This window comes from Sturnira hondurensis, unplaced genomic scaffold, assembly GCF_014824575.4.
Source record: "Sturnira hondurensis isolate 20B ecotype Veracruz unplaced genomic scaffold, ASM1482457v3 Scaffold0014814, whole genome shotgun sequence".
NCBI classification, from domain to species: domain Eukaryota; kingdom Metazoa; phylum Chordata; class Mammalia; order Chiroptera; family Phyllostomidae; genus Sturnira; species Sturnira hondurensis.
The window spans coordinates 27,097-53,592 of NW_028087445.1; the positions used below are offsets into that span (position 1 = coordinate 27,097).

At 36.5% G+C, this 26,496-nt stretch overlaps 2 long non-coding RNA genes across 6 annotated transcripts; one reads left to right on the plus strand and one right to left on the minus strand.

The window, feature by feature from the left end:
• The first annotated feature begins 1,358 nt into the window (after nt 1-1,358).
• Nucleotides 1,359-15,838, plus strand: LOC118999318 (uncharacterized). 4 transcript variants are annotated; one of them, XR_005069089.1, is made up of 3 exons: nt 1,359-1,462; nt 3,925-3,988; nt 15,827-15,838. It is a non-coding gene; the product is annotated as an uncharacterized LOC118999318 (long non-coding RNA). The 4 variants fall into 4 exon arrangements; XR_005069088.1 differs by lacking the exon at nt 15,827-15,838 and adding an exon at nt 14,712-14,723; XR_005069090.1 differs by lacking the exon at nt 15,827-15,838 and adding an exon at nt 13,671-13,683.
• LOC118999321 (uncharacterized) lies at nt 5,869-24,127 on the minus strand. 2 transcript variants are annotated; one of them, XR_005069093.1, is made up of 2 exons: nt 24,116-24,127; nt 5,869-7,713 (listed from the first exon to the last, which is right to left on the minus strand). It is a non-coding gene; the product is annotated as an uncharacterized LOC118999321 (long non-coding RNA). The 2 variants fall into 2 exon arrangements; XR_005069092.1 differs by lacking the exon at nt 24,116-24,127 and adding an exon at nt 21,482-21,493.
• Between the last annotated feature and the right edge of the window lie 2,369 nt (nt 24,128-26,496).

A 26,496-nucleotide genomic window follows, 5' to 3' on the forward strand; every position in this document is an offset into this window, starting at 1 on the left:
AAAACATAGTGTCGAAGATAAACTTAATAAATACTTTCTTAAAACATCTGCTACAAAATTATAGCTTAAGTTCTATTTATAGGGTCAGGCCTATGGGCACATAATATAATTATGAGTTAACTATGTAGTTTCTGAAAATTTATGCTCAACAAAGAATCACCTGGAGAGAGTCATAACATTAGATTCCAGCTGCATCTCCTAGATTCTGACACAAATGCCTGGAAAAAGAGCCTATGAACTTGCATTTCCAACAAGATCCCTGATGATGCTGACTCTGATGGTCACATGTACTACATTTTTAGTAACAATAGATGGACATCAAATATACCCAAACTTTAAAAGTGGTATTTTGGCGGTATATTTAGTTTCGAATATATTACATTATCCAACCAGTAGCAAAGAGGTGAATTTTATACAAATTTGCCTAGGGACTAAGTGAACAATAATTGTTCCTCCTATTTACTTAACACATGGCTTCCAGGGAGGAACACGAACCTCTAAGGACTCAAAGGAACTAAAATTGATACCCAAACATATACATCAAGTTCCTATGTGACACATAGAATACTGAGCTTCTGTGGTCATTGGACTTTAAAAATAAGAACTGTTTTATTGTATTCTAATGAAGTACTGTATTTTGTCAAACATTTAAATATACTTTAAAGCTTAAAATACAGCTCTGGCTTGTTGTGGTGCCTCAGTGGATTGAATGCCAGTCTGCAAACCAAAGGGTCGCTAGTTCAATTCCCTGTCAGGGCACATGTCTGGGTTTTAGGCCAGATCTCCAACAGGGGCCATGTGAGACGCAACTACACATTAATGTTTCTCTCATTTGCTGTCTCCTTCCCTATTCCTCTCTCTAAAAATGATTAAATAAATATAATCTCTTTTCAAAAATATTTAAAATACACTAAATTCAATAGAATAAGGATTCATTGTAATAATTTTAGGAGACACATTTGAATTAAATGGCTTCAAGTTTATTATGCCATTTGTCACCCTATATTAGAGACCCAGTAAAATTTTAATAAGATGGCATCATTTTGGGCATAGAATTTTCCACCTTGGACATGCATATGTTTAAATAGGGCAGATAGTGTTCTACAGAAACACTTCTACCATTCAAGTCATCTCTGTGCTTACTTTAGCATACCTTTCTCTGTCTTATTCATCCATACCTAGACAAACACTGGGATTAAAATGTGATGGGTGAAATATTTTCCTGGTGGCTCTGCTTCACAATCATCTATTGTAAAGTTTAAGTTCATTCTTTGTACCTGCCAAGAAAGATATTGGGCATTATTTTTAGTTGAATAATATGATCTCATAACTGACATAATTTAGAAAAACAAATGCAGGATTTCAGTGTATATAAATACATCAGTCTTCCAGAAAAGGACATCACAAGAAAGGGCTTCGCCATTTCAGCTTCTTGAACTTGTGCGTCTCCTCTTGAGTAAAGGTAATATATTCATTGACAACCTGATATGATGTCTTATTCTAATTTTTGTTTGCTAGAATGACTTGTAAATTATTTCTAAATGTATAAAATTTATTGAGAAATTTTTCTACAGAAACAAAGAAACAGCAATCGTTTGTCAGGATCTGAAGGCGAGGACAGGGTCCCAATGCCTGTGCATTGACAGCGACGCTGCACCAAATGAGTGATGAGGAGCAAGGGGGAGCTCTGCTCAGGGGTCTCTGCTGTGACAGAACCGACACATCTTTATGTTTTCTTGACTAAATACAAAATATCTCCTATTTGATCATGTGCTTTACTTTGAAGTTAAGTTTCATGGTTATATTTTATAAGAAAATTATCGTTAGAATAGCATAAGCTCTCCTTTTGCAAATGTGGATATTACTCTAAAGGTTTAATTAAGCTTCATCAAAGTTACTGCAGTACCACCACTAACTCATTTTATTTACCTTTTCTTCATCTTTTCTATCAGTAAAATACTTTCTGACTGTCTGCATTATTAGCCGTGTGTAACTGATTATTATTATTAATGTATTTTATTTAATTTATATTCATTTCATTTGTGATTTGGTTAAAAACAAGTTTGTATACTATGTCAAATTTCCTTGTTGTCTTCTTCAGATAACATTCTTTTAAAGATCTTAAAATTTCCATCTGGATTTCTGTTTATTGGTAGAAGGCCAGTTTCTGTGGATTATCCTTAATCCTCTACTTTCAATCAAATTTGAGGTATGAATAATGCTAAAAGCAGCATCTTTATTTGTATCATAACAGAAGTGAATGTTTGGTATATAGCAGGAATAAAACCTTATTCAATAAATATATATATTTTTAATTTTTCCAGTGACACAGTCCTGAATTTCTACAAATGCAGCAATATCAGCAGGTCAGGGATAAGAAAAATAACATCAGTCACAAATTCTGTTTCATATGTTAGAGATTTAAATTATTAGGCAGAAGAAAAGTTACCCTATCATCAGAAAAAAAGTCATTCTATTTTACTCTCAAAACTGATGCCAAAAGTGATGAAGAAGAAAACAACTTCATCAATTTTTTTACCTTTATAGTTCACAAAGTGTTTTCATTTAGAAATCTATAACTGAGAAATAAATAGTTTGCTATATTTCTTATACAACGTCAACAGAACTGAGTTCATTTGTATCAACTGAATTAAAAAAATGTATCAATGAGTTCCAGAGTAGGTTAATTTCACTGATAAAGATAATTTGGAGATTAAATCAATCTCTCAAAGTATCTTCATATATTTTCCCTGAAACTTCTTTATAATTTAATTGTATTTTATTCATTATCTTTCATGTTCTAATACTAGGGTTATACCAACTCTACAATTCTCAAGTCAGGAACTTGACTGGTTCTCTATCTGTATTACAAAAAGAGTCCCTGCTACTTATAATTCTAACTTCTGAATATTTCTTCAAACTCTGCCTTAACTAACACCCCATATGTCCTAGGTAAAGTCCCTATAATTTCAGAGCAACCTAAATGGTTAGCCTGTCTTTGTTTTTGCTCTTCTTACCTGGTGAATGAGTTCATTTTCTACATACTATCTTCACTCTCAGTTTTATTTATTTGCAACTTTCTCAAACGGTGTCTTATCTATTCTATTGGTTGGCCAAATAGTTCATTTAGTATTTTCTGTTAAAAAAGGATAGCTTTTTTTCTGCTTTCACCAGTAAGTTTATTCATTTGGATATTTTGAGTATGTAGGATGTCTCCTGACTCTAGTGGGTAGAGGACAGGGTTGCTGCTAAACATCCTCCAATGCATCCCCACAACAAAGGAGTATTTGGCCAAAATGTCAATAGAACCAAGAAACTTTGCCAATCACTTTTGACAAGTTCAATCTGTCACAGAACCTCCTTTATACACTGCACAAATCTTCGGTGTTTCAGTTGTATTCTTATCTTCTTGAAATAATAAACCATAATATGCTGAAAATGTTGTTTTTCTTCCATCTTCACTATTAAAATGGCTCTACAAAAATTCACCAATTTTGATAACTTTTTTAAAAAAACATTCTGATGTGACAACTGTCACAACACAATCTAACAAAATTCTTTCAAATGAAGTAAAAGACAACTAAGCACTACTAAAGCCATGGTATGGAAAAAAACTCAACAAATTCTCTTACCAACCCAGTATATAATCTTACACAAGCTTTGCCTTTTCTCTTTACTTTATTATTCCTTTCCTGTCTTGGTCAGTTTCAGATGTCCATTTTGTCTGCCTTCATGATACTTTAGTACCTGTATACCACAGCAATGTCCCCTACTTGTCTCTAAGGTCCGTGATGTAATGCAACGGGTTTGAATACTCTGTACCTCCAGCCAGGTTCACAAAGCTGCAGATCACAGTTTGATCAATAGATGATTTGAAAGCACAGGAATGACTGTATTACTGATTTGTCCCATGTGTTTTCACAGGACTCAGCCAAATATGAAGATCCTTGCCTTGGCCTTTATCATGGCTCTCATGTTCGCCGTGATTGTAAGTATAGCAGAAGAAATTTGAGAATATGTTTTCAGTAATTATTCAGAGAATGTTTCTATTTCCTTGAAGTAAGAACCATGTTTCCATTGCCCAAACATGGCTTTGTCAATTCTAGTGTTTTGAATGAGCAATTTATTTGAATTACCTTACATCAGTACTTTAAGGACTTGGGACAATTCTTAGGTGCCCACAGAGAGTCACTAGTGCAAGTGACTAGAACTGCACACAGAGAAGTGCACGTGAGAAGAAATGAAAATCCAAGAACAGAGAAAACATAATCATAACACCTGTATAATCTATATTTCAAGAGCCATAGAATTTCAGACACTTAAAACACACCAACCTAGAAAACACTGATCTTGAACTAACCCAAATTTTAACTTTTCCATTTCAGTCTCCTTGTCACAGGGATAGATTTTTTCTAATCACAGACAAAAGAAACTACCACTCAAGGGAAATGGTATGAGAATGTAGCAAATACAAAATAGCCAAAGCCTAGGTCCTGGTTTAGGTTAGAGATGTCACTAATCATAGAACAATTGGCTTAGGGTTTCAGTTACCTAAGACTTTGCCTCCATTTGTTTAATCATAATTGTGGCAACTAAGTGACTTTTGACACTCAATCTAAAATTATGAAACTGAGATGTTCACTCTTGTCTTCTTTTTCTTTTTTAAGGGAGCTTTTTCTTCTTCTTCTTCAGAGGAGGTAAGACATTTTCATTTTCTAGAAAACTTGATAATTAAACATGGAAAACAATTTTAATTGTTCTTTATTTTAACAGAGTGATCATCTCTATATAAAGAAATACAATGAATTCCCAAGGAGAATAAGTATTCCCTATCTGTGATATAATGAAATACATCTTCTTCTTTGTGTATTTATTCTATTACAAGAATCAAAGCTTATCTCAGACACATGATTCTTGAGAGAGGAAATAAGCTCTACATTGAGTTTATTTATCTATGATGTACTGGTCAAGGACCCACAGGGTGTGTACTGGTAGCATCTAGATAGAGACTTCTAAGGCTACCCTGAAGAAGCCAAGTGATTTCACAAAATGCAAGTATCTTGGTAAATATTTGTCTTAGCCTAAAAAATAACTGAATTTCTATTTCTATAAAATATAATACATGCCTAAGGGAGCACAGAAACTGCTAAAAACACAGAAGATGGGGTAAGTTTTCACTGTTTTGATTCTTGTGGAGGATGCTGAAGTCATCAGGTTAAGTTAAATTGATCTTGTTACATAAGAGAGAAAATTTCATTTATCTAGTATTTTTAAAAGAAATGTATTCTTGATATCATGTAATTTTCACATTCCATTTCAATGCAATAAGGTCTCAAAAATTCTTACTAATACAGTAAGTGGATGAATTTTACATGGTACCAAATTAAAATATCAAAAGGGATAAATAAAGATATTAAAATGAACAGAAGTGAATATTTTAAAAAGTAGGAATTTGAAGAAACAGCAAGGTCATTATAGGTCAAGAGTGGGAAGTAGCAATTCCACCAGACTTGAAATTAATAAATTCTGTCTCCCTGGAAAATTGAAGGATGGGCAAAGTAGGAGCTCAGAGATAATATTTTAAGAAACATTTAAAATTGTATGAGGAGTTGTCCATAATCAATGGATTCACCTATATTATAAAAGAATAGAATTGTCAACAAACAGTATAGCTGCATATGGATTACTATTTAGCTCTTCTATTAACCATTTTTTTCCAACAAAGTGAAAGCCTAATAAAAATTTGAAAAATCAAACATGTAGATGATCTATGAGGGTCTAGGTTTTAAAACTCAGCTTCTCATTGAAATGACTGTGAAATATTTACACTGTCATTGTCTCAATTCTCTGCCATTGTCTTTTCAGGGAGGGAATGACCCATATTCATATCAATCAAACTCACAAGAATATTCAGAGCCTATTGTATATGGAAGAAACCAATAAGCACAGGATGGATTCCAGAGGTAAGCTACAACTAATAACATTGAAAACTGTGTTTATCTCTTATTTTTTATTACTAATTTTAAATGCTCACTACAGAATATGTTTTTATTGATTTTAGAAAGAGTGGGAGGGAGAAAGTGATAGAGAAAGAGAGAGAGAGAAACTTTAATGTGTGACAGAGAAATGTAGTATAGTTTCCTCTCACGCGTGCTCCGATAGGGATCTAACCTGCACCCTAGGTAGGTCCCATGACAGGAAATAGAACCTGTAACCATACTGATGCAAAGGATGATGCTCCACCAACTGAACCACCGGCCAAGGATCTGGTGACATTTTTTGTTCTCCAGAAATTTCAGTGTGATACTTAAAACCAGAATAAACAAAACCAAGTCAGAAAACCAAAGCAGAACAGCTCAAGCAAGATGAGCAAGTGTAGCTCTCCTAAAGTACATTTATTCATCTAAAAGTTTCTAAGACAAAACACCTGTCTTGGTATGATTAGACGTGGGATTTTCAAATGGGAGCTCTGGTGTTTTTTTTAATCCTGGTTCAACACTAGCATTTTCATAACCTTAAACTATTCCTAATCTTTTCCAAACTGCTTTTTAATAATGGACAAACAGGCATTGTAACACTAAGTGACCACTTCATAAAATTGGGGAGACTATTGATAGACATACTCCATCAATGCCCGTGATTAGAGTTGTATGTAACTGTGACTCCACGATGCCCTGCCACTAAATCTGTGCCTGGATAGCTTTCTAAAGTGAAATGTTTGGACTAGCGGCTCACACGCCATCTGGGAACCTGTCAGAAATTTAGAGTCTGAAGCCCACCCAGAGCTATTCAATCAGAATCTGTATTTCAACAAGGCCCCCAACTGAATCAGACCACAGGAGAGTTGGAGCCACTTTGCCGTGGCACTGCGGTGAGCGTTAAGGATGGGGACACTGCTCCAATATAAAATTCAGGAAAGATTGAATATCTCTACAGAGCAGAGCAGTTCGGTAATTTAAAGTTGAAATACTTCTAGCAAATTTCAAGTCTTTTTGAATGCACATGGATAATATTTTTAAAAGAATTCCCATTATTGACAGGGCAAAGAGTCTGAATTTACTCCCCAGGCATTAGGTAATAGGTGAATATAATTGATCAAGAGAGAATATGTTAAGAATATCATTTGAGGGACACATACATGAATGAAATGTGTATGCTGTATTTAAGGAGATGGGAAGGGGACCTGAGATAGACTTATGATAGAAAGACTTAAAAGTAATAGGAGAAAGGCTATGAAGAGGAATCATCAGATCTGATGATGGATTGAATGAAAGATGAAACCAGACAAGGAAGGGGAAGAAAAAGAAATGCAGCTCTGGCTGGTGTGGCTCAATGGATTGAACATTCCCCTGAAAACCCAAGTTCGCTGGTTTGATTCCCAGTCAGGGCACATGCCTGGGTTTTAAGCCAAGTTGTGGCTCCAGTGTAGGGCAACCAAGAGGCAAGCATGCGTTGATGTTTTTCTCCCCTCTTTATCTTTACCTTCTCCACTCTTTAAAAATAAATAAATAAAATATTTTAAAAAAGAAATGGATGTAAATTCTCAGAACTGGACTAGCACATTAAAGTGCTTAGCGAATGTGCCTCTCAGGAAAGAGCCAATGTAATCATGTGGTCTGTATCTGTTTGTTGAGGTGGTGATGGATTTCTTTTTCTGTTTTGGTTTTTAGGGAATTTTGCTTTGTGCCTCTGTGACTAGGTTTAAATTATGGACTCACATGAATAAATATGAAGGACACATGGACAATAACTAAGATGGGGGGTGGAGATGGGAGGGGGTGGGGAGCACTGGGGGGGGTGCAGGGCTGGGAATACAAGAAAGAAAACTGTACTTGAACAAAAGTTAAATTAAAAAAATAAAATAAATAAATAAATAAATAAATTATGGAACATTAAAAATATGTTTAGTTTGAAATTCAATAGCATGCAAATTCAAAAGCCAAATGAGCTAGCATGCAGAACTGAATCTCATGTGAGAGGAGACAAGTGAAAACAAAAATGATAGAAATTTATCTAATACATTTTTTCTTATTTGGTCAATGTTTCTTAAGACCCTGAGATAGGTACAAGGAAAAGTCATAGCTTGTTATATAATTAGTTTGGTGATGAGAATGGAAGATTTAAAGACATGGAAAGAAGGAGTTCTTTTGGTGACTGGAAAGAAACAATTGGAAATAAAAGCTGTTACTTGTGATATTATTTGAGGAAATAGGGGTTCAGCTGACATATGTATTCATTCAGTCACCAGATACTTCTTCTGGGCCTCACTGTGAGCAAGCAGTGACATAGCACTGGAATATAAACACCATTGAGTCTCTGCAGTATACAGCTTATTACCTACTGTAAAGTTGAATATCAAAGCTGGCCATCAGCATTTAGAATACCATTTGAAAAAGCACTGGTGTGATTGCTTTGATTACTGTGTTCTTGAAGCATATTACACAGGCAGGAGTTTGGCCAGTGGGTGACATTGAGTACAGACAGACCATGAAGGAGTTCATTGGGAAACTATCACAGTTAGGTGAAAAATAAGAGCTTGAACCAAAAAAGAAGTAGCAGAGGTACCAGCAATAAATTCTAAAGCAGAGTCTGAGTGCATAACTACTTTAGATAATTGTAGTAAAATTTTTCCATGTGAATGACTTTAACTAAGGTATGGTTTGTGTCAAGGTCCTATGTCATGTCAAGGATATACTTACACAAACACAGACAAACAAAGACTTTATTCGGAAAAAAGACTGGCCATGAGGAGAGTGCTCAAATCTCAGAAATCTTAAAGTGCTCAATCTTAAATCTCAATATCTAACAGAAAAGTCTTTTTTAAAGGGTACACAGTGGTATGCAAAGATTAGCACTAGCTTTTAAAGGGAAGGTGGGCAAGCACATAAATAACCAGTAGGAAATAGGATCCCCTGTGGTCAATCAATTCTTACAATAAGCTGATAAAAAAGGGCATGTTCTATTTTTAGTTCTTTTTCAAGCTTTGAAACATGCAGAAATGAGAGGCCCAGAAGACCCTGACCATCATTTGGTGGAGACCAAGAAAAGGGTAACAAAAAGGTGATTTTGAACACTTGGTCAGACACAAAGGAGCCAAGTGAAAAACGAGAACGTATAGAGGTATTAGCAATGAGTTAGTCTGTAGTTTAGTGAAAATAATGTTTCTCTTTCTCCACAGCCTTGGTCTGAAGTCTTCTTTGTTCTCTACTCATGACCATTCTTCTTATTTGAGAACAATTTCCCCTTCTAGCAAGATATTATCAGCCTGCATACAAGAAATACATCTGAAACGTCTTGGCAAGCATATTTTGTAAAACAGTTCTGAAAGTAGAGCATTAATTGTATTCTCTTTGGTATTAGATTGGGACTTAAAAAATGTAGCCCATGAAAAAACTTCCTGTGTACAAATTTCAGATGTGATAAAAAGTCAATCAAATCATGTTAGATGAAAAACATACACCCGAGATCAATGATCAGTAGTTCTAACAGTAGTGCTTATAGCCTCTTCACTATTTGATTTTTTTCTGTTTTGTTCTCTGTACTGAAGTACCATAAAATTCACCAAAAAATGTTTCCTGAAACAATAAATCAGTCTATGAAGCATACACTGGATGGACATTGTTTTATTTTCCTAACACTGATGAAACAAAGCACAAAATCTTGTGGCAAAGAAAGAACAGCAGAGAAGCAACAGCATTTTGTGATAGGTCTAGGGTGCAATTCGACTTTGCACTTTCTCTCTCTCTGGCATTGTCAAGTCATCCTTGACAACCCCTGGTTTGTCAGTGCATCACTGCAATCTCTGTCTCTGTAGCCACAAAGCCGCCTTCTCCCTCTGTGCCTCTTCTTACAAAAACATGAGTCATATTTAACTGAGGATGTACACCTTAGTCCTGGATAACCAGATATTAACTAATTGCTTCTGCAATTACCCATATTTCCAAGTGAGATCATGTTCTGAGGTATGGAGTGTTAGGAGTGGAACTTATGTTCAGGTAAGGACACAACTGAATGCAGAGTACCTGTGTTCCTCATTATTCTCAATAACATTTCTATACTTTATGGATTACGCTATTACAGTTGTCCCAATTTGTCCTTCTGTGGCCCATTCCATCAGATAACCACCCTCTTGCTTCAGCAACCCTCCCCTTAGTTCATATCTATGGATCACTCATAGAAGTTCTTTGGCTTCTCCATTTCCTATACTGTTTTTAGCAAATCCCTGTCTATTCATTACGTACCAGTTTGTTCGTTGTAATCCCTGGGCCTTTTCCCCCATTCTCCTCCTTCCCCCTCCCAGCTAATGAGCCTCCAAATAATCTCTATATCTATGATAATTTCTATTGTGATTCTTTAGTTTGCTTTGATAGTGGTGAATTATCATTTTAATGCTTATAGTTTGATCTCCTTCCTTTTCTGAAATAATTTTTTTCATGTTTAATTTTTTATAGTATTATCCTTTTTAAAAAATGTTTTTTAGTTGTTGTTAAGTACAGTTCTCTGTTTTTTACTCCCATCCTAGCTCATGCCCTCAGTGCTCCCCACCTTCCTCCTATTTCCACCCCTCTTAGTTTTTGTTCATGTGTCCTTTATACTCATTCCTGTAAACCCTCCCCCCTTTCCTCTAAAATTCCCTCCCCTTTCCCTTCTGGTCACTGTCAGCCTGTTCTCTATTTCAGTGTTATTGGTTATATTGCACTTGCTTGTTTGTTTTGTTGTTTAGGATCCTGTTAAAGGTGAGATAATATGTTATTTGTCTTTCACCGTTTGGCTTCTTTTGCTTAGCATAATGCTGAAAAAAATCTTTAGAGCATTTCATATAATAGTGATTTGCTGATGGTGAACTCCTTTGCCATTACCTTATTGGGAAGAACTTTATCTTCCCTTCCATGCTAAATGGTAGCTTTGCTGGAAAGAGTAATCTAGTTTGTAGGAACCTACTTTTCTTTGCTTTGAATACTTCTTGCCAATTCCTTGTAGCCTGCTAAGTTTCTTTTGAGAAATCTGTGACAGTCTCTTGGGAACTCCTTGGTAGGTAAGCATCTGCTTTTCTCTTGCCACTTTTAAAGTTCTCCCTTTATCTTTAACCTGTGACATTTTAATTATGATTTGTCTTGTTGTTGTCTTCTTTGTGTCCTCCTTGTTTGGAACTCTCTGTGATTCCTGGACTTGTATGTCTATATCTTCCACCCAGTTAGGGACATTTTCCTTGAACATTTATTTCAAATAAGTTTTTAATTTATTGTCCTTTCTGTTCTCTTTCTGGTATCCCTGTGAATCAAGAGCTGATACATTTGAAGTTGTTCCAGAGGCTTTTTATCCTATTCTCAATTACTTTGTATTCCTACTTCTTACTGTTCGGATTGAATTTTTCTTTCTTCCTTACATTCCAAATTATTGATTTGATTCTCTGTTTTATCAACTCTACTGTGGATTCACTGTAAATTTTTCTTTATTTTATTTAGTGTAACCTTCATTTATTCCTCAGTCTTTTTCATGTTCTTATAGTAACCAATGAGTTACTTGAGCCTTTTACAAACAAGTGTTTTGAACTCTGCATCTGTTAGAATCCTTATCTCTATTTTCTTTATTCTTCTTCTGGAGGTTTTTTTTTTTTTTTTTTTTTTTTTTTTTGGCCTACATTTCTTTGTCCCTTCAATTTGACAGCCTCTCTGTATTTGTTTCTGTGTATTAGGCATAGCTGATGTATTTTTTGTGTTAGTAGCCTGGGCTATTGTTGAAAAGTGAGCACATAATTTGGATGTGACAGAGCCTTAGGTAATCACCAAGGCTGGGCAACCCATATGAACCAGGTTGATGGAGTATCAGATACTGTGTCAGAGTTCTGTGTCTCTGTGGAGAAGAGGGCTAAATAAAAGGACAATTGCTGCCTGGCCTCTAGAGTTTTGTCCAGGAAAAAGCTGTCCGCCTGCCCTTGCCCTGAGGCCAGATACTTTATTTTCTTGCCATATGCAACTGGTGCCCTTATAGCTGCTGCTCCAGTGCTGGAGCCTGGAAGAAATGAGTCTTCAAACATCCTAAGTCTGTTTTAAACCCTGTAAGAGGAGATGCCTGAGAATCCCAAAGTTTCTTCCAATGGTACAGCCTCGACTGTTTTGTAAATACAGAAGTCAGAGGAACTTATCTTTCTGGCACTGCAATCCTGGTCTGGGTTTTCTGGTGTGTTGCTAAGGTCCCTTGCCCCTAAGATATCCCTCCTGATTTTTATCAACTATAGATGGGGGTGGAACCATATATATGTTCCTCATCTCTATATCTCTTCCCCTCCTACATATCTGGATGAGTGTAATTTTTTTAATTCCTTGCTTGTCAGAGTTCCCTTAAGGCTCAATTGTTTTTAATTTTCTGTAATAGTTGTCTCTTTTTTTTCCTGTAAATTTTTTTGGCTGAGTATGGAGGCAAGACAGGAAACAAGCCATGTTTTTCTATGCCTCTGTTTTGTTATAATCTGAGTTTTCGGATTATCTGGATAATGATTAGGGAAGGAAGCAGGTCATGACACCACTAGATGACTACTCAGAGGGTAATGTAATCATCAAGGCAATCACCATTTACTTGAAAGCAATTTTGTACTTTAACAAAAAATAATAAAGTTTCTTGGAATATGGGTAACTAAGGAGATAAAAATCTGTACTCAGAAATCTAAAAAAAGAAATTAAGAAACACAAATAAATGGAAACATGCACTGTATTCATGGACTGGAAGGATTAACTTCGTGAAAATATCCATATTGACCCAAAGCAATTTATAGATGAAACAACATCCTTATTAAAATATCAGCGACATATTTCACAGATATAAAATAAACATTTCAAAAAAACTTTATTGAATAGTCAATGACCATGAATAGCCACAGCAACTTTGACAAAGAAGAATGAAGTAGGAGGGATCACAATACCTGACATTGCTCTATATTGCAAGACCACTGTAATCAAAACAGCATGGTACTGGCATAAAAACAGGCACATAGACCAATGGAATAGAACAGAGAGCCCATAAATAAACCCAAATCTCTATAGTCAATTAATATTCCACCAAGGGGGCAGAAGCATTAAGTGAAGTAAAAATAGCCTCTTCAAAAAACGATGTTGGGATAGTGGGCAGCTACATGCAAAAAAGTGAAACTTGACCACCAACTTACACCATACACAAAAATAAACTCAAGATGGATAAAGGACTTAAGTATGAGTCATGACACCATAAAAGTGCTAGAGAATAACATAGGCAAGAAAATCTCAGATATTCCACACAGCAATATTTGCACCAATATGTTCCTTACAGTAATGGACATAAAGGAAAGAATAAACAAGTGGGACTTCATCAAATTAAAAAGCTTCTGCACAGCTAAAGAAAACATCAGCAAAATGAGGAGAACCAACCATATAAGAAAATATATTTTTCAATGATACCTTGGACAATGGTTTGATCTCCAAAACATATAAATGACTCTACTAGAGGAAGAAAAACAATCCAACTAAAAAATGGGCAATGGACTTGAACAGATACTTCTCCAAGGAGGACATACAGAGGGCCTATAGACATATGAAGGATGCTCAGCATCTCTAGCCATCAAAGAAAGGCTAATTCAAACCACAATGAGCCTTGGCTGGTGTAGCTTGGTGGATTGAGCACGGGCCTGTGAAGCAAAGGGTCGCTGGTTTGATTCCCAGTCAGGGCACATGCCTGGATTGCAGGCCAGGTCCCCAGTAGGGGACACATGAAGGGCAACCACACATTGATGTTTCTCTCCCACTCTTTCTCCTTCCCTTCACCTCTCTCTAAAAATGAATAAATAAAATATTTTTAAAAACCCACAATGATTTAGCATTTCACATGGGTCTGAGTGGCCATCAAAACCAAATCAACAACCAATAAATGCTGGCAAGGTTGTGGAGAAAAGGAAATCCTAGTACATTCTTGGTTTGAATGCAGACTGGTGCAGCCACTGTGGGAAACAGTATGGATTTTTCTCACAAAATTAAAAATTGAACTCCTTATTGACCCAGCAATTCCACTGCTGGGATTATGCTCCAAGAGTCCTGAAATGCCATTTCAAAAGAACTTATGCACCCAAATGTTCACAGTAGCACAATTTACAATAGCCAATTGTTGGAAGGAACCCAAGTGCCAGTCAGTAAATGAGTGGATCAAAGGACAATGATACAAATGATCTTAGTAATTTCCTTCCTTCTACTTGCTCTGGGCAGTCTCTGTTGTTGTTCCTCAAGTTCTTGTAGGTGTAGGGTTAGGTTGTTTCTTTGAAATGTTTCTATCTTCTTTAGGTAAGCCTGTATTGCTATGAACTTCCCTTCCCTCTCAGGACTGCCTTCGCCATGTCCCATATGTTTTGGGTTGTTGTGAGTTCAATTTCATTTGTTTCCAGAAACAAATGGTGTGAACTCCTTGGTAGAAAAACTTTGAAATTCAGTGGTATAGTCGCCTTCATGTATTTTGATGTTCTATGCTTCCACCTACTCCTTTTGTTTATGTGTGTGTGTGTGTGATCATTTGGAGGGGGAGGCAAAATGGTTTATGACAGCAGAAGAGTATTTTATGATATTTACAGTCACAGTCAGTAGAGAAGAGATAGAAGGTCTTTATATATAGTGTTAACCGTAATCTTCAACACAACTTGCAGAATTAAATGACATAGAGTCTAAAAGTACAATCCTAAGGAGCAATGAATCCAGGAGCTGGTTTTTTGAAAAGATAAAGGAAACCGACAAGCTTTTAAGTAAGCTCATAAGAAAAGAAGAGAGAGGACCCAAACAAACAATCAAAAAGGAAAGAGGAGAGATTAAAACTGACACCACAGAAATAGAAGGAATTGTAAGAAATTAACTATGGAGAACTGTATGCCAAGAAATTTGAAAATTTAGGTGAAATGGACAAATTTCTAGAAAAATATAATCTTCCAAAACTCAATGAAGTAGAAGCAGAAAGCCTGAACTAGCCAATAACAGCAAATGAAATTGAGGCAGTAATCAAAAAACTCCGGTCACACAAAAGCCCTGGATCAAATGGTTTCACAGGAGAAATCTACAAAGCATTTAAGGAAGAGCTAACTCCTATCCTTCAGAGACTATTCCAAAAAATTCAAAATGATGGAAGACTCCCAAACTCTTTTTATGAAGCCAGCATCCTAATTACAAAACCAGATAGAGACACAACAAAAAAAGAAAACGTCAGGCCAATATTGCTGATGAACATAGATGCTAAAATCCTCAACAACATATTGGTGAATTGCATCCAACAATACATTGAAAAGATCAACATCATGACCAAGCGGGACTCATCCCAGGGATGCAAGGGTGGTTCAATATTCGCAAATCAGTAAATGTAATACATCACATAAATAAAAGTATAGACAAAAATCACATGATCATATCAATAGCTGCTGAAAAGCTTTTTTGATAAGGTACAACACCCATTCATAACAAAAACACTCAGCGAAGTGGGAATAGAGGGAGCATTCCTCAATATAATAAGGGCCATATATGAGAGACCTACAATCAACATCATACTCAATGGACAAAAACTAAAATCCTTTCCACTAAGATCAGGAACAAGACAAGGTTGTCTACTTTCACCACTTCTATTCAATATGTTATTGGAAGTTTTAGCCACAGTGATCAGACGAGAAAAGGAAATAAAAGGCATCCAAATTGAAAAGGAGGAAACAAAACTGTCATTGTTTGCAGAGGACAGAATAGTGTACATGGAAAATCCTATAGACTCTATCAAAAAACTGCTCGACCTAATAAACGAATTTGGCAAAACACCGGGATACAAAGTCAATATACAGAAACCCAAGGCATTTTTGTATACTAACAATGAAACAGCAGATGCTGAAATCAAGAAAAATCCCATTCAATACAGCAAAAAGAAAAATAAATATCTGGGAATAAACCGAACTAAGGAGGTAAAAGACCTGTATACAGAAAACTGCACAACATTGAAGAAAGAATCCAAGGAAGACATAAACAAATGGAAACATATACTGTGTTCATGAATTGGAAGAATTAACAACATCAAAATGGCCTTACTATCCAAAGGAATTTACAGATTCAATGCAATACCTATCAAAGTACCAATGGCATATTTCACAGACATAGAACACTTCAAAAATTTATATGGAACCATAAATAACCCCAAATAGTAGCCACAATTTTGAGAAAGAAGAACAAAGTAGGAGGGATCACAATACCTGATATCAAACTGTGTTACAAGGCCACTATAATCAAAACCGCCTGGTACTTGTATAAAAACAGGCACATAGACCAATGGAACAGAACAGAGAGTTTAGAAATAAACCCAAGTCTCTATGGGCAACTAATATTCAACAAAGGGGGCAGTAACATAAAATGGAGTCAAAATAGCCTCTTCAACAAATGGTGTTGAGACAACTGGACAGCTATGTGCAAAAAAATGAAACTTGAGCACCAACTTACAGCATACATAAAAATAAATTAAAGATGGATAAGAGATTTAAATATAAGCCATGACACCATTAAAATCCTAGACGAGAAAATTGTCAGGAAACTCTCAGATATTTCACGCAGCAACATTTTTACTGATATATCCCCTAGAGCAAGGGACAGAAAGGAAAGAATAAACAAATAGGATCTCATCAAAATAAAAAGTGTCTGCATGGCTAAAGAAAAAATATTAAGATAAAAAGAGAACTATATGTTTGGGAAAACATATTTGCCAATGATACCTCAGACAAAGGTTTGATCTCCAAAATATACCAAGAAGTCACACAACTTCACTCTAAGAAGACAATTAACCCAGTTAAAAAATGGGGAAAGGACTTGAACAGACACTTGTCCAAGGAGGACATACAGAGGACCCAGAGACACATAAAGAGATGCTCAATGTTACTTGCTTTCAGAGAGATGCAAATTAAAACCACAATGAGATACCACTTTACACCAGTCAGAATGGCTATCATAAACAAAGCAATAAATAACAAATGTTGGAGAGGGTGTGGGGAAAAGGGGACCCTGGTCCCCTGGGTGGGATTGCAGATTGGTACAACCATTATGGAAAACAGTATGGAATTTTCTCAGAAAACTAAAATTGGACTTGCCTTTTGACCCAGCAATTCCACTGCTAGGATTATATCCTAAGAACCCTAAAACACCGATCCCAAAGAACATATGCACCCCATATTTTTCCAATCCATATTTGTGGATTGGAAAAATTAACATCATCAAAATGTCCATACTGCCCAAAATATTTTATAGATTCAATGTAATCCCTATTAAAAATAGCAATGACACAGTTCACAGATATAGAAAAAACATTTCAAAAATTTCTATTGAACCATACGTGATCCTGAATAGCCTCAGCAATTTTGGGAAAGAAGAACAAAGTAGGAGGGATCACAGTTCCTGATATCAAACTATACAACAAGGCCACAGTAATCTAAACAGTCTGGTATTGGCATAAGAACAGACACATAGACAAATGGAACAGAAGAGAGAGCCCAGAAATTAACCTAAGTCTCTATGGTCAATTAATATTCAACAAAGGGGGCAGGAGTATAAAATGGAGTAAAAATAGCACCTTCAACAAATGGTGCTGGGAGATCTGAACAGCTACCGGCAAAAAAATCAGACTCAATCACCAACTATGCCATGCCAAAAGTAAATTTAAGGTGGAAAAAGACTTAAATATAAATCATGACACCATAAAAGTCCTAGAGGAGAACATAGGCAGGAAAATCTCAGACATTCCACACAGCAATATTTTCACCGATATGTCCTCTAGAGCAAGGGACATAAAGAAAAGTATAGGGAACCATTCTGCATGGCATGGGGAATATAGCCAAGGCCCCGAATCACAAAACTGATGGGGAGTGAGGTAGGCACACAACACCCATATGCACAGATAGGTTTTCCTGTGGAGAATTGGGCCTGCATTGTACCTAAGCTGCTATGAGGCTTGCTTTTGCTAAAATCCCTTACCCTGGATTGAGGCAGAAAATGTTTACTACATACCTCTAAAGTAACTTCCTAAAATCTGTGCTAAACCTCCCAAGTATGGAGTTCAACCACTTTTCCCATTGATCTCTAACAACTTTCCCTTTGAAGTAATTAGCAATATTCTTTCCTTTGTTATCTGTAAAAGGTAATTGCTTGCAGTGAACTTATACATAGTAAATGAGGACCATCCTCCATGTAATGTACCAAGAAAAACAATAAAAGCCTGTCCAGACAGGGGTCAGGGCCCTGTCTCTCACTTAGAGAGCAGCCATGCTGTTCCCTTTCCTCCCAGGATTTCTGTAGTCTGTTCAAATTTGTTCGTTGCAGCCACAACACACGGACCCCAAGGGCCAGAGTCTGCATCAGGAAAGAATAAACAAATAGGACCTTATCAAAATAAAAAGCTTCTGCACAGCCAAAGAAAAGACTAGTAAGGTGAAAGGGGTGCCTTTTTCTGTTTCAATTTTTTTTTATCCATTTTATTTAGAAGTGTGATATTTTAATTGTTCTTAATTTTTAATTACGGAAGACATATGATGTTAGTTTGTGGTGTACAACAAAGGGATTAAACATTATATAACTTACTAAGTGATAACTGATACATTTAGTACCCATCTCAAGCCATACATTGATAGCACAGTATTATTGACTATATTTCCTATGTCATACTTTACAACACATAACTATTCTGTAACTGCAAATTTTTACTTCTTAAACCCTTCACCTTATTCACCTGTCTCCCCAACTTCTCTCATATCCTGTAACCTTCAAAATATTCTCTGTATCTGTGAGCCTGTTTCTGTCATTTATTTTGTTTCTCAGATTCCACATATAAGTGAAGTCATAGGGTATTTGCCCTCCTCTGTCTGTCTTATGTCACTCAGAATAAAACTCTCTAGTTCCAACCATGTTGTTACAAATGGCTAGATTCCACATATTTTTATGGCTGAGTCATGTTCCATTAGAAACAGAAATGCAAAAAATATAATAAAGAATATATATTAAAGAAAGAAAATGGAAATATGGGACAAATATGAAAGATCTCAATTACTTATGTTTTAAAACTTTAAAAATTTATACATTTTAAAACAAAAAAATAACCATGTGGTATGACTTTTAGTGTATCAAAAAGTTAACAAATAAAAAGTTAACAAATTTGACAGTGACAACACCAAGGGAGGAAAGGCAGCATATGAAAGTTACTGTTTTAAGATTTCCTATAAGGATGGCTAATAATGATAGAAGGAAGAAAAGAAGGAAGGAAGGAAAGAAGGAAGGAAGGAAGGAAGGAAGGAAGGAAGGAAGGAAGGAAGGAAGGAAGGAAGGAGAAAATAAGAAAGAATGAAAAGAAAAGCAAAAAAAACCCAAAACCCGAATGATAAGTATTGGTGAGGCAGTGGGGAAAAGGGAACTCTGGCACCCTGTGAGAAGTAAATTGGCACGGTCATGATGGAAAATGTTATAGAGGTTCCTCAAAAAATAAAAATAGAACTACCAACTGATCCAGTAATATCAGATCTCGGTATTTACTGAAAACAATTAAAATCAGGATCTCAGAATGACACCTACCGGCACTCCCTTGCTGATGCAGTTTTGTTACACTCGCCAAGATGTAGTAATAACTTAAAAGCGCATCACTGGATGGAAAGATAAAGAAAACGTGGTACATGCATAACTAATATATTATTCGAATTTAAGAAAAAGAAGTCTGACCTTTAGAGCAAAATGGATAGACTGGAGGATATTATGCTCATATAAATATGCCAGATACAGGAAGAAAAATATTGTATGATCTCATTTGTATGTAAACTCTAAAATTGTCAACTCATAGAAGCATAGAGTAGAATGGAAGCTTTCAGGGAGGCAGGTGGAAACAGGGTAGTGATGTTCAGAGGGTACAAAGTTTCAGTTGTGCCTGACAAGAAAGTTGTAGAGACCTACTGTACAACATAGTTCCTATAGCTAACAATATTGTACTATGTACTTAAAATTTGCTGAGAGAGTAGATTTTATATTATGTGTTTTTACCACACACATTCTCATAAAATAATAGTACTAATCAAGGGGGCAAGAGTTAACTTTGAGAATAAATGAATATGTCTGTCCTTGATGGTGGTGATGGTGTCCTGGGTGTGTACTTACCACCTAACTCTTACCTCAATACTGTATTTTTAAATTTGTAGTAAAATGTTTGCACTGCTTTAGGCTACTAGGTTTCTGGTAATTTGTTATAGTACTAATAGGTAAGTAACACAGGCTATGTAGAATTTTTGTTTTACAATAGCATGGAATCTAATAAGCTGAATGTTGATTATTTTCACTTACAATTTACTACTGTGTAATTTGGAATAAGTAACTTAATTCTGTTTGATGTTGTATTTCTTATGTAAATGCAATAATAATCAATTCAACAGAACTGTATAAATGTTTAATAATAAGTTGTGGGGAAGTCTTTAGCCCCTAAGTACAAAAAGTGATATCAACCTGGTTGCCACTTTTAATCATTTGCTGTACGTTGAGCATTGATTGCGTGGGTGTCTTATATTTATTATTGTATTCATTCTCCAGCACCCCCTGTAGGGTGTTACCATATAAGATACAATGGGTATCACATTGGTTGTTAGTTGGCCAGAACCATGTAATCACAAAATAAAAGAGTTTGTTGAAACATTTGAAAAAAAATATGTAAGTGTAAGTGTATCTCTTTAAGTGGAAGTTGATCGGTTATTTCAAAAAAGACCTGGTCTCCAGGCCCAAGATATACTCACTTGCCCCATTTACTCACTTGTTCTCTCTGTAGTGACTGTGAGGGTCTAGTAGCCCGATGTACTCCAAATGCAGACTCCAGGTGGAAGCTGGGTACAACAGCGCAGTCTGGAACAGTGCTAAAGTAACTGAATGGGGACTGAGCCCCTTGGCAGGTGACTGTGGCTTCCAAAGACTGAGCTTTACCATGAAACAGAAACTCTAGACACTGGCCTTTGTTTTGGCTTTGCTGAAGACACATTTGTACTTTTTCTTTGGAAGGACAGATGGAGAAGGATATTGAAAACCCAGGGGGCAGCTGTCTAATTTCACCTAAGTAAATCTTGTCACATCATAATATCCTGTGTGTGGGACCATGGAAAGGTTTCCTTGTGGTCCTAAGAAAGAACATTTCAAGATGCTGCAAATCTACCAACTTTTCTTAACTCTCAGTCTTCCCTCAGCATCAGACCCTTATTACTTTCCTGCTGTTTTCTTCCACTTTCTTTGGTTCTAAAACTTGCTTTCTGTGTTCCATGCAACCCTTGAGGAATGCAGACTGGCCTTTAGTGTTGACTGCTTTTCTAAGGAAGAGAAGGCTTGTATCCATGACCTTTAGGTAATGTATGTTTCAATCTCATAAAAATTGTAGTACATTGTAATTTATAGATTTCAGCTGCCAATATTTAAAATCATTGTGTAGCTGAGATTTTCTTTCTAGCCACACACTAAAAGTACATTAGCTTTTTAAAAGAAATGTGATTAAAGATAATATTTGCTTAATATTCTATTGCTATTATGTAAACTGCATGGATTGGGATTCATTTTAGTACAGAATATATCTCAATTAAAGTGAAATGACATAAAAGGTTATTCTAACCTTTGAAAAGTCATCTAGCTATGTCATGACCTGCTTCTTTCCTTAATCATTATACATAAAATCACATTATCCAGAAAATCAGGACTCAGAAAATCACAATATGGAGGCATAGGAAAACATGGCTTACCTCCTGACTTGCATCCTCACACAATCACAGCAAAAATCACAACTAAAAAACAGAAAAATCCCTACCACCCAGAATTGAGAAAACTGAGCTCTATGGATGCCAAGTAACCAGGGAACTAAAGAAATCACATCCATCCAGATAGGTAGGAGGGGCAGAGAGGCAGAGGTGAGGAACATGTGGTCCCACGCCCATGTGTGGTTGATAAATACCAGGAGGGATACCTCAGGGCAAGGGATCCTAGCAGCATACCAGAACACTCACAGCAGGGTTCCATTGCCAGGAACTTAAGGTTTCATAACTTCTGGCTCTAAAAACCAGTAGGGGTTGAGGTGGTGGAAGAAACTGTGGGATTCTCAGGCATCTCCTCTTAAAGGGTCTACAACAGACTTAGGGGATATGGAGACTCATTCCTCTGGGCTCCAGCATAGGAGCAGCAGGCAGCAAGGCACCAGTGACGTATGGGGAGAAAATGAAGGATCTGGCCTCAGGGCAAGGGCAGGGGGGCAGAAACACCTCCTGGATAAAACTCCAGATGCCAGGCAGCAGCAATTGTCCTTTTATTTAGCCCTCTTCTGCACAGAGCCAAAGAACACTGACACCATATCTGATACTCCATTAACCTGGTTCACATGGGTTGCCCAGCCCTGGCGATTAGCTAAGGCTGTGTCCCATCCAACTTATGTGTGCACTTTTCAGCAATAGCTCATGCTACTGAGACANTCACAATATGGAGGCATAGGAAAACATGGCTTACCTCCTGACTTGCCTCCTCACACAATCACAGCAAAAATCACAACTAAAAACCAGAAAAATCCCTACCACCCAGAATTGAGAAAATTGAGCTCTACGGATGCCAAGTAACCAGGGAACTAAAGAAATCACATCCATCCAGATAGGTAGGAGGGGCAGAGAGGCAGAGGTGAGGAACATGTGGTCCCACGCCCATGTGTGGTTCATAAATACCAGGAGGGATACCTCAGGGCAAGGGATCCTAGCAGCATACCAGAACACTCACAGCAGGGTTCCATTGCCAGGAACTTAAGGTTTCATAACTTCTGGCTCTAAAAACCAGTAGGGGTTGAGGTGGTGGAAGAAACTGTGGGATTCTCAGGCATCTCCTCTTAAAGGGTCTACAACAGACTTAGAGGATATGGAGACTCATTCCTCTGGGCTCCAGCATAGGAGCAGCAGGCAGCAAGGCACCAGTGACGTATGGGGAGAAAATGAAGGATCTGGCCTCAGGGCAAGGGCAGGGGGACAGAAACTCCTCCTGGACAAAACTCCAGATGCCAGGCAGCAGCAACTGTCCTTTTATTTAGCCCTCTTCTGCACAGAGCCAAAGAACACTGACACCATATCTGATACTCCATTAACCTGGTTCACATGGGTTGCCCAGCCCTAGTGATTACCTAAGGCTGTGTCCCATCCAACTTATGTGTGCACTTTTCAGCAATAGCTCATGCTACTGAGACAAAAAAATATGTCAGCTATGCCTAATACACAGAAACAAACACAGGGAGGTAGTCAAATTGAAGAGATAAAGAAATACAGCCCAAATGAAAAAAGCAAAACAAAACTCCAGAAGAAGAATAAAGAAAATGTAGAGAAGCATTCTAACAGATGCACTGTTCAAAACAGTTGTTATTAAGAGGTTCAAGTAACTCATTGCTTACTTTAATAGCATAAAAAAGACCAAGGCATACACGAAGGTTACAGTAAGTAAAATGAAGAAAAATTTACCGTGAATCAACAGTGGAGCTGATGAAGCAGAGAATCAAGTCAATAATTTGAAATGTAAGGAAGAAACATACATTTAATCAGAACAGCAAAAAGAAAGAAGAGAAAATAATTGAGGATACTGTAAAGAGCCTCTGGAACAACTTCAAATGTACCAAAATTCGGATCATGGGGGTACCAGAAAGAAAAGAGAAAGAATAATAAATTGAAAACGTATTCTAAAAAATCAAAGAAAACATCCCTAATTTGATGAAGGATATATCCATATAAGTCCAGAAATCAGAGTCCCAAACAAGATGTATGCAAAGAAGAACACACCAATAAACATCATAATTAAAATGCCACAGGTCAAAGATAAAGAATCTTAAAAACAGCAAGAGAAAAGCAGATAGTTACCTACAAATGAGTTCCCAAGAGACTGTCACCTGATTTCTCAAAAGAAACTTTGCAAGCTAGAAAGGACTGGCAAGAAGTATTCAAAGTGATGAAAAGGAAAGACCTGCAACCTTGATTACTCTATTCAGCAAAGCTGTCATTTAGAATCAAAGGGTAGATAAAGTGCTTCCCAGACAAGGTAAAGCTAAAGGAGTTCATCATTAGCCATTATTATATGACATGTTAAAAGGAATTATTTCAGAAAGAGAAGGTGCTCAAACTATGAACATTAAAATGGCAATGTTGTGACAGCTTGGATGAACTGGAGAACATTCTGCTAAGTGAAGTAAGCCAGTGGTGAAAGTCAAATACCATATGATCTCATCTCTATGCAGGACATAATTAGCAAAATATAATTAGCAAAATTATATTTTACTTTAGCAAAAGTAAAACATAACCAGAGACATTAAAATTAAGAACAAATTGGCAGTGAGCTGATGGGAGGGGGAGGGAAATGATATGGGAAAGAAGGGGAAGGGTAGGAAATGAACATGTATAAAAGACTCATGTACAAGGCCGATGGGGAATAGGATTGAGATGGGTAGGGCGGGAGAAACTAGTTTTGGGAAAATGGGGACAACTGTATTTGAACACTAATAATTAAAAATATTAAATTAAAAACAATAAAAATAAATAAAATGGCAATGAATTTACCACTATGGACAACTGAATCTAAACAAACTAAGCAGTCAAAACAGAAATAATCATAGATATAAAGATCATTTAGAGGGTTATCAGTTGGAAAGGGAAGGAGGAGAATGGGGGAAAATGTGCAGGGATTAAGAAGAACAAATTTGTAGGTACAGAATAGATGAGGGATGTTAAGAATAGTATAGGTAATGGAGTAGCTACAGAACTTTTAGGAATGATCCATGGATATGAACTAAAGGAAGGATTGCTGAAGAAAATGTGGTTACCAGAGAGGAGGGCACTAGTGGACGAATTGGGACAACTGTAATAGCAAAATCAATAAAATATATAAATGTTAATGAGAGTCAAGAGAAACACAGGTGCCGTGCATTCAGTTGCATCCTTACCAGAAGATAAGTTCCAGTCCTAACTCTCCATACCTCAGAATATGATCTCACTTGGAAATATGGGTAATTGCAGACATAATTAGTTAAGACCTAATTATCCAGGAGTAAGGCGTGCGTCCTCAATTAAATATGGCTAATGTTTTTATAAGAAGAGGTAGAGAGGGAGAAGGCGGCTTTGTGACTACAGAGACAGAGATTACAGTGATGCACTGACAATCAGGGGTTGTCAAGGATGGCCGATAATGCCAGAGAGAGAAAATGCAAAGTCCAATTGCACCCTAGACCTATCACAAACTGCAGAGCTCTCCTCTTGTTTTTTCTGCTAAATTTTGTACTTTGTTTCAGCAGTGCTGAGAAATTAAAATGATGGTATATCTGGTATTTGCTTCAAAGATCGATGTATTGTCTCGGGAAAGATTTTTTTGCTTAGTTTTATGATACTTCAATACAGAGAACAAAATAGAAAATAATCAAATATTGAAGAAAATATCATTACCACTGTGTTAGAACTATTGGTCATTGATCTCGAATGTGTGTTTTTCATATAACATAATTCAATGTTTTTTTCACAGCCAGAATTTGTAAATAGAAAGTTTATTTGTGGGTTACATTTTTTAAGTCCCAATGTAATACATGAGAGAATACAAACAGTGCTCTACTTTTGGAATTCTTTTACAAAATATGTTTTCCAAGGCAATTTGGTTTCCTTTGTTGTATGCAGGCTGATAATATGTTGCTAGAGGGGGAAATTGTTCTTGAGTAAGAAGAATGGTCATGAGTAGAGAGTAAAGAAGACTTCTGACCAGGGCTGTGGAGAAAGAGAAACAATATTTTCATTAAGCTACGGACTAAGTCATTGCTAATACCATTATGCTTTCCTGTTTTTCAATTGTGTCTAGATTGGCTCTTTTGTGTCTGACCAAGTGTTCACAATTGCCTTTTTGTTACCCTTTTCTTGGTCTCCACCAAATGATAGTCAGGCTCTTCTGGGCCTCTCATTTCTGCATGTCCCTAAGATAGAAAAAGAACTAAAAATAGAACATACCCTTTTTATCAGCTTATCCTAAGAATTGATTGACCACAGGGGGACTTTTTTCCTACTGGTTGCTTACATGCTTGCCCACCTTCCCTTTAAAAGCTAGTGTTAATTGTTCCATACCTCTGTGTACCCTTTAAAACGGCTTTTCTGTTAGATTTTGAGATCCTTTAAGGTTTCTGAGATTCGAACACTCTCCACATGGCCATGGTCTTCTTTCTGAATAAAGCCTTTCCTTGTCTGTGGTTCTGTAAGTATTTCCTTGACATGACAGAGGATCCTTGACACAAACCATACATTAGTTAAAATCGTTCACATGAAAAAGCTTTACTAAAATTATTTAAAGTAGTTATACACTCAGACTCTGCTTTAGAATTAATTGCTGGTACCTCTACTACTCCTTTTTTGGTTCAAGCTCTTATTTTCCCATTAAGTAACTGTGATAGTTTCCCAATGAACTTCTTCATGGTGTGTCTGTACTCCCTGTC